Source organism: Dendrobates tinctorius, unplaced genomic scaffold (assembly GCF_039654945.1).
Source record: "Dendrobates tinctorius isolate UK_male_01 unplaced genomic scaffold, ASM3965494v1 ptg000602l, whole genome shotgun sequence".
Taxonomy (NCBI): Eukaryota; Metazoa; Chordata; class Amphibia; order Anura; family Dendrobatidae; genus Dendrobates; species Dendrobates tinctorius.
This window is the reverse complement of record NW_027362257.1, coordinates 161,574-169,672: the sequence shown is the minus strand read 5'-3', so window position 1 is coordinate 169,672 and position 8,099 is coordinate 161,574. Positions and strand designations below refer to the sequence as shown.

The following is an 8,099-nucleotide window of genomic DNA, read 5'->3' as shown; positions in this document are numbered from 1 at the left end:
AGCCCTCACTGCCCCCCTGTACAGCTGTATATTGAGGCCCAGACTGTATAGTCAAGAGACAGGTGTGAGGGCCTGGAGCTACAGCCTGAGGAAATGGCGGAAAAGCCCTCACTGCACCCCTGTACAGCTGTATACCGAGGCCCAGGCTCTATAGTGAAGGGACAGGTGCGAAGGCCCCGGAGCTATAGGCTGAGGAATGGCGGAAAAGCCCTCACTGCACCCGTGTAAAGCTGTATACCAAGGCCCAGGCTCTATAGTGAAGGGACAGGAGCGAGGGATCCAGAGCTACAGCCTGAGGAAATGGCGGAAAAGCCCTCACTGCACCCCTGTACAGCTGTATACCAAGGCCCAGGCTCTATAGTGAGGGGACAGGAGCGAGGGATCCAGAGCTACAGCCTGAGGGAATGGCGGAAAAGCCCTCACTGCACCCGTGTAAAGCTGTATACCAAGGCCCAGGCTCTATAGTGAATGGACAGGAGCGAGGGCCCCGGAGCTACAGCCTGAGGAAAAGGTGGAAAAGCCCTCACTGCACCCCTGTACAGCTGTATACCGAGGCCCAGGCTCTATAGTGAGGGGACAGGAGGGCCCCGGAGCTACAGCCTGAGGAAATGGTGGAAAAGCCCTCACTGCACTCCTGTACAGCTGTATACCGAGGCCCAGGCTCTATAGTGAGGGGACAGGAGCGAGGGCCCCGGAGCTACAGCCTGAGGAAATGGCGGAAAAGCCCTCACTGCTCCCCTGTACAGCTGTATACCGAGGCCCAGGCTCTATAGTGAAGAGACAGGAGTGAGGGCCCTGGAGCTACAGTATCAAGAAATGGCGGAAAAGTCCTCACTGCGAAACTGTACAGCTGTATACCGAGGCCCAGGCTCTATATTGAAGGGACAGGAGTGAGGGCCCCGGAGCTACAGCCTGAGGAAAAGATGGAAAAGCCCTCACTGCACCCCTGTACAACTGTATACTGAGGCCCATGCTCTATAGTGAAGGGACAAGAGTGAGGACCCCAGAGCTACAGCCTGAGGAAATGGTGGAAAAGCCCTCACTGCACTCCTGTACAGCTGTATACCAAGGCCCAGGCTCTATAGTGAAGGGACAGGAGCGAGGGCCCCGGAGCTACAGCCTGAGGAAATAGCGGAAAAGCCCTCACAGCACTCCTGTACAGCTGTATACCGAGGCCCAGGCTCTATAGTGAAGGGACAGGAGGGCCCCGGAGTTACAGCCTGAGGAAATGGCGGAAAAGCCCTCAGTGCACCCCTGTACAGCTGTATACTGAGACCCAGGCTCTATAGTGAATGGACAGGAGCGAGGGCCCCGGAGCTACAGCCTGACGAAATGGTGGAAAAGCCCTCAGTGCACCCCTGTACAGCTGTATACTGAGGCCCAGGCTCTATAGTGAATGGACAGGAGCGAGGGCCCCGGAGCTGCAGCCTGAGGAATTGGTGGAAAAGCCCTCACTGCACCCCTGTACAGCTGTATACCGAGGCCCAGGCTCTATAGTGAGGGGACAGGAGTGAGGGCCCCGGAGCTACAGCCTGAGGAAATGGTGGAAAAGCCCTCACTGCACTCCTGTACAGCTGCATACCGAGGCCCAGGCTCTATAGTGAGGGGACAGGAGCGAGGGCTCCGGAGCTACAGCCTGAGGAAATGGTGGAAAAGCCCTCACTGCACCCCTGTACAGCTGTATACTGAGGCCCAGGCTCTATAGTGAGGGGACAGGAGCGAGGGATCCAGAGATACAGCCTGAGGAAATGGCGGAAAAGCCCTCACTGCACCCGTGTACAGCTGTATACCGAGGCCCAGGCTCTATAGTGAGGGGACAGGAGCGAGGGATCCAGAGCTACAGCCTGAGGGAATGGCGGAAAAGCCCTCAATGCACCCCTGTACAGCTGTATACCAAGGCCCAGGCTCTATAGTGAGGGGACAGGAGCGAGGGATCCAGAGCTACAGCCTGAGGGAATGGCGGAAAAGCCCTCACTGCCCCCCTGTACAGCTGTATACCGAGGCCCAGGCTCTATAGTGAGGGGACAGGAGCGAGGGCCCCGGAGCTACAGCCTGAGGAAATGGCGGAAAAGCCCTCACTGCACCCCTGTACAGCTGTATACCGAGGCCCAGGCTCTATAGTTAATGGACAGGAGCGAGGGCCCCGGAGCTACAGCCTGAGGAAATGGCGGAAAAGCCCTCACTGCACCCCTGTACAGCTGTATACCGAGGCCCAGGCTCTATAGTGAATGGACATGAGCGAGGGCCCCGAAGCTACAGCCTGAGGAAATGGCGGAAAAGCCCTCACTGCACCCGTGTACAGCTGTATACCGAGGCCCAGGCTCTATAGTGAGGGGACAGGAGCGAGGGATCCAGAGCTACAGCCTGAGGAAATGGTGGAAAAGCCCTCACTGCACCCCTGTACAGCTGTATACTGAGGCCCAGGCTCTATAGTGAGGGGACAGGAGCGAGGGATCCAGAGATACAGCCTGAGGAAATGGCGGAAAAGCCCTCACTGCACCCGTGTACAGCTGTATACCGAGGCCCAGGCTCTATAGTGAGGGGACAGGAGCGAGGGATCCAGAGCTACAGCCTGAGGGAATGGCGGAAAAGCCCTCAATGCACCCCTGTACAGCTGTATACCAAGGCCCAGGCTCTATAGTGAGGGGACAGGAGCGAGGGATCCAGAGCTACAGCCTGAGGGAATGGCGGAAAAGCCCTCACTGCCCCCCTGTACAGCTGTATACCGAGGCCCAGGCTCTATAGTGAGGGGACAGGAGCGAGGGCCCCGGAGCTACAGCCTGAGGAAATGGCGGAAAAGCCCTCACTGCACCCCTGTACAGCTGTATACCGAGGCCCAGGCTCTATAGTTAATGGACAGGAGCGAGGGCCCCGGAGCTACAGCCTGAGGAAATGGCGGAAAAGCCCTCACTGCACCCCTGTACAGCTGTATACCGAGGCCCAGGCTCTATAGTGAATGGACATGAGCGAGGGCCCCGAAGCTACAGCCTGAGGAAATGGCGGAAAAGCCCTCACTGCACCCGTGTAAAGCTGTATACCAAGGCCCAGGCTCTATACTGAAGGGACAGGAGTGAGGGCCCCGGAGCTACAGCCTGAGGAAATGGCGGAAAAGCCCTCACTGCACCCGTGTACAGCTGTATACCGAGGCCCAGGCTCTATAGTGAGGGGACAGGAGCGAGGGATCCAGAGCTACAGCCTGAGGGAATGGCGGAAAAGCCCTCACTGCACCCCTGTACAGCTGTATACCAAGGCCCAGGCTCTATAGTGAGGGGACAGGAGCGAGGGATCCAGAGCTACAGCCTGAGGGAATGGCGGAAAAGCCCTCACTGCACCCCTGTACAGCTGTATACCGAGGCCCAGGCTCTATAGTGAGGGGACAGGAGCGAGGGCCCCGGAGCTACAGCCTGAGGAAATGGCGGAAAAGCCCTCACTGCACCCGTGTAAAGCTGTATACCAAGGCCCAGGCTCTATAGTGAAGGGACAGGAGTGAGGGCCCCGGAGCTACAGCCTGAGGAAATGGCGGAAAAGCCCTCACTGCACCCCTGTACAGCTGTATACCGAGGCCCAGGCTCTATAGTGAATGGACAGGAGCGAGGGCCCCGGAGCTACAGCCTGAGGAAATGGCGGAAAAGCCCTCACTGCACTCCTGTACAGCTGTATACCGAGGCCCAGGCTCTATAGTGAGGGGACAGGAGTGAGGGATCCAGAGCTACAGCCTGAGGGAATGGCGGAAAAGCCCTCACTGCACCCCTGTACAGCTGTATACCGAGGCCCAGGCTCTATAGTGAGGGGACAGGAGCGAGGGCCCCGGAGCTACAGCCTGAGGAAATGGCGGAAAAGCCCTCACTGCACCCCTGTACAGCTGTATACCGAGGCCCAGGCTCTATAGTGAAGGGACAGGAGTGAGGGCCCCGGAGCTACAGCCTGAGGAAATGGTGGAAAACCCCTCACTGCACTCCTGTACAGCTGTATACCGAGGATCAGGCTCTATAGTGAAGGGACAGGAGCGAGGGCCCCGGAGCTACAGCCTGAGGAAATGGCGGAAAAGCCCTCACTGCACCCCTGTACAGCTGTATACCGAGGCCCAGGCTCTATAGTGAAGGGACAGGAGCGAGGGCCCCGGAGATACAGCCTGAGGAAATGGTGGAAAACCCCTCACTGCACCCCTGTACAGCTGTATACCAAGGCCCAGGCTCTATAGTGAAGGGACAGCAGTGAGGGCCCCGGAGCTACAGCCTGAGGAAATGGTGGAAAACCCCTCACTGCACCCCTGTACAGCTGTATACCGAGGCCCAGGCTCTATAGTGAAGGGACAGGAGCGAGGGCCCCGGAGCTACAGCCTGAGGAAATGGCGGAAAAGCCCTCACTGCACCCCTGTACAGCTGTATACCGAGGCCCAGGCTCTATAGTGAAGGGACAGGAGCAAGGGCCCCGGAGCTACAGCCTGAGGAAATGGTGGAAAACCCCTCACTGCACCCCTGTACAGCTGTATACCAAGGCCCAGGCTCTATAGTGAAGGGACAGCAGTGAGGGCCCCGGAGCTACAGCCTGAGGAAATGGTGGAAAACCCCTCACTGCACCCCTGTACAGCTGTATACCGAGGCCCAGGCTCTATAGTGAAGGGACAGGAGCGAGGGCCCCGGAGCTACAGCCTGAGGAAATGGCGGAAAAGCCCTCACTGCACCCCTGTACAGCTGTATACCGAGGCCCAGGCTCTATAGTGAGGGGACAGGAGCGAGGGCCCCGGAGCTACAGCCTGAGGAAATGGCGGAAAAGCCCTCACTGCACCCCTGTACAGCTGTATACCGAGGCCCAGGCTCTATAGTGAAGGGACAGGAGTGAGGGCCCCGGAGCTACAGCCTGAGGAAATGGTGGAAAACCCCTCACTGCACTCCTGTACAGCTGTATACCGAGGATCAGGCTCTATAGTGAAGGGACAGGAGCGAGGGCCCCGGAGCTACAGCCTGAGGAAATGGCGGAAAAGCCCTCACTGCACCCCTGTACAGCTGTATACCGAGGCCCAGGCTCTATAGTGAAGGGACAGGAGCGAGGGCCCCGGAGCTACAGCCTGAGGAAATGGTGGAAAAGCCCTCACTGCACCCCTGTACAGCTGTATACCGAGGCCCAGGCTCTATAGTGAGGGGACAGGAGCGAGGGCCCCGGAGCTACAGCCTGAGGAAATGGTGGAAAAGCCCTCACTGCACCCCTGTACAGCTGTATACCGAGGCCCAGGCTCTATAGTGAAGGGACAGGAGCGAGGGCCCCGGAGCTACAGCCTGAGGAAATGGCGGAAAAGCCCTCACTGCACCCCTGTACAGCTGTATACCGAGGCCCAGGCTCTATAGTGAAGGGACAGGAGCGAGGGCCCCGGAGCTACAGCCTGAGGAAATGGCGGAAAAGCCCTCACTGCACTCCTGTACAGCTGTATACCGAGGCCCAGAGAGCGCCCAGCACTACTGCCCTTATATACCCTCCACGTCACAGCTCTGCACATTCTGGTCACATGGTGTGGCGTCATCACAAGTCTTTCTGCCTCACTGCTCTGCTGAGCTCCGCCCCTCCTGGTCACATGATGCTGACGTCACCACAGGTCCTTCATCTACAGTGCAGCAGCTGCAGGTTGTTGTCTGTGGTGTCAGCCGTTATTATACAGAAGCCTGAAGGTCTCCATCCCCCGACACCATCCACCGCCTGTGACCGGAGCGACGTCCGAGGATGGAGGCAGAGACGGCCCGAAGAATCATCGCCTGCGCCCTGGAGATCATCTCCCTGCTGAGCGGAGAGGTAAACTCCTCTATATTATCATTATCTGCTGAGTGGAGAGGTAAACTCCTCTATATTATCACTATCTGCTGAGTGGAGAGGTAATCTCCTCTATATTATCATTATCTGCTGAGTGGAGAGGTAATCTCCTCTATATTATCACTATCTGCTGAGTGGTGAGGTAAACTCCTCTATATTATCACTATCTGCTGAGTGGTGAGGTAATCTCCTCTATATTATCATTATCTGCTGAGTGGAGAGGTAAACTCCTCTATATTATCACTATCTGCTGAGTGGTGAGGTAATCTCCTCTATATTATCATTATCTGCTGAGTGGAGAGGTAAACTCCTCTATATTATCACTATCTGCTGAGTGGAGAGGTAAACTCCTCTATATTATCACTATCTGCTGAGTGGAGAGGTAATCTCCTCTATATTATCACTATCTGCTGAGTGGTGAGGTAATCTCCTCTATATTATCATTATCTGCTGAGTGGAGAGGTAATCTCCTCTATATTATCATTATCTGCTGAGTGGAGAGGTAATCTCCTCTATATTATCATTATCTGCTGAGTGGTGAGGTAATCTCCTCTATATTATCACTATCTGCTGAGTGGTGAGGTAAACTCCTCTATATTATCACTATCTGCTGAGTGGAGAGGTAATCTCCTCTATATTATCATTATCTGCTGAGTGGAGAGGTAATCTCCTCTATATTATCACTATCTGCTGAGTGGTGAGGTAAACTCCTCTATATTATCACTATCTGCTGAGTGGTGAGGTAATCTCCTCTATATTATCATTATCTGCTGAGTGGAGAGGTAATCTCCTCTATATTATCACTATCTGCTGAGTGGTGAGGTAATCTCCTCTATATTATCATTATCTGCTGAGTGGTGAGGTAAACTCCTCTATATTATCACTATCTGCTGAGTGGTGAGGTAAACTCCTCTATATTATCACTATCTGCTGAGTGGAGAGGTAATCTCCTCTATATTATCACTATCTGCTGAGTGGTGAGGTAATCTCCTCTATATTATCATTATCTGCTGAGTGGTGAGGTAAACTCCTCTATATTATCACTATCTGCTGAGTGGTGAGGTAAACTCCTCTATATTATCACTATCTGCTGAGTGGAGAGGTAATCTCCTCTATATTATCATTATCTGCTGAGCGGAGAGGTAATCTCCTCTATATTATCATTATCTGCTGAGTGGAGAGGTAATCTCCTCTATATTATCACTATCTGCTGAGTGGTGAGGTAAACTCCTCTATATTATCACTATCTGCTGAGTGGAGAGGTAATCTCCTCTATATTATCATTATCTGCTGAGTGGAGAGGTAATCTCCTCTATATTATCACTATCTGCTGAGTGGTGAGGTAATCTCCTCTATATTATCATTATCTGCTGAGTGGTGAGGTAAACTCCTCTATATTATCACTATCTGCTGAGTGGAGAGGTAATCTCCTCTATATTATCATTATCTGCTGAGTGGAGAGGTAATCTCCTCTATATTATCATTATCTGCTGAGTGGAGAGGTAATCTCCTCTATATTATCATTATCTGCTGAGTGGTGAGGTAAACTCCTCTATATTATCATTATCTGCTGAGTGGTGAGGTAAACTCCTCTATATTATCACTATCTGCTGAGTGGAGAGGTAATCTCCTCTATATTATCATTATCTGCTGAGTGGAGAGGTAATCTCCTCTATATTATCACTATCTGCTGAGTGGTGAGGTAATCTCCTCTATATTATCATTATCTGCTGAGTGGTGAGGTAAACTCCTCTATATTATCACTATCTGCTGAGTGGAGAGGTAATCTCCTCTATATTATCATTATCTGCTGAGTGGAGAGGTAATCTCCTCTATATTATCATTATCTGCTGAGTGGAGAGGTAATCTCCTCTATATTATCACTATCTGCTGAGCGGAGAGGTAATCTCCTCTATATTATCACTATCTGCTGAGTGGAGAGGTAAACTCCTCTATATTATCACTATCTGCTGAGTGGAGAGGTAAACTCCTCTATATTATCATTATCTGCTGAGTGGAGAGGTAATCTCCTCTATATTATCACTATCTGCTGAGTGGAGAGGTAAACTCCTCTATATTATCACTATCTGCTGAGTGGAGAGGTAAACTCCTCTATATTATCATTATCTGCTGAGTGGAGAGGTAAACTCCTCTATATTATCATTATCTGCTGAGTGGTGAGGTAATCTCCTCTATATTATCACTATCTGCTGAGTGGAGAGGTAATCTCCTCTATATTATCATTATCTGCTGAGTGGAGAGGTAAACTCCTCTATATTATCATTATCTGCTGAGTG

At 52.9% G+C, this 8,099-nt stretch overlaps 1 pseudogene; it reads left to right on the top strand.

The window, feature by feature from the left end:
• The first annotated feature begins 5,535 nt into the window (after nucleotides 1-5,535).
• LOC141078812 (uncharacterized) overlaps nucleotides 5,536-8,099 on the top strand; it is a 74,044-nt pseudogene continuing 71,480 nt past the window's right edge.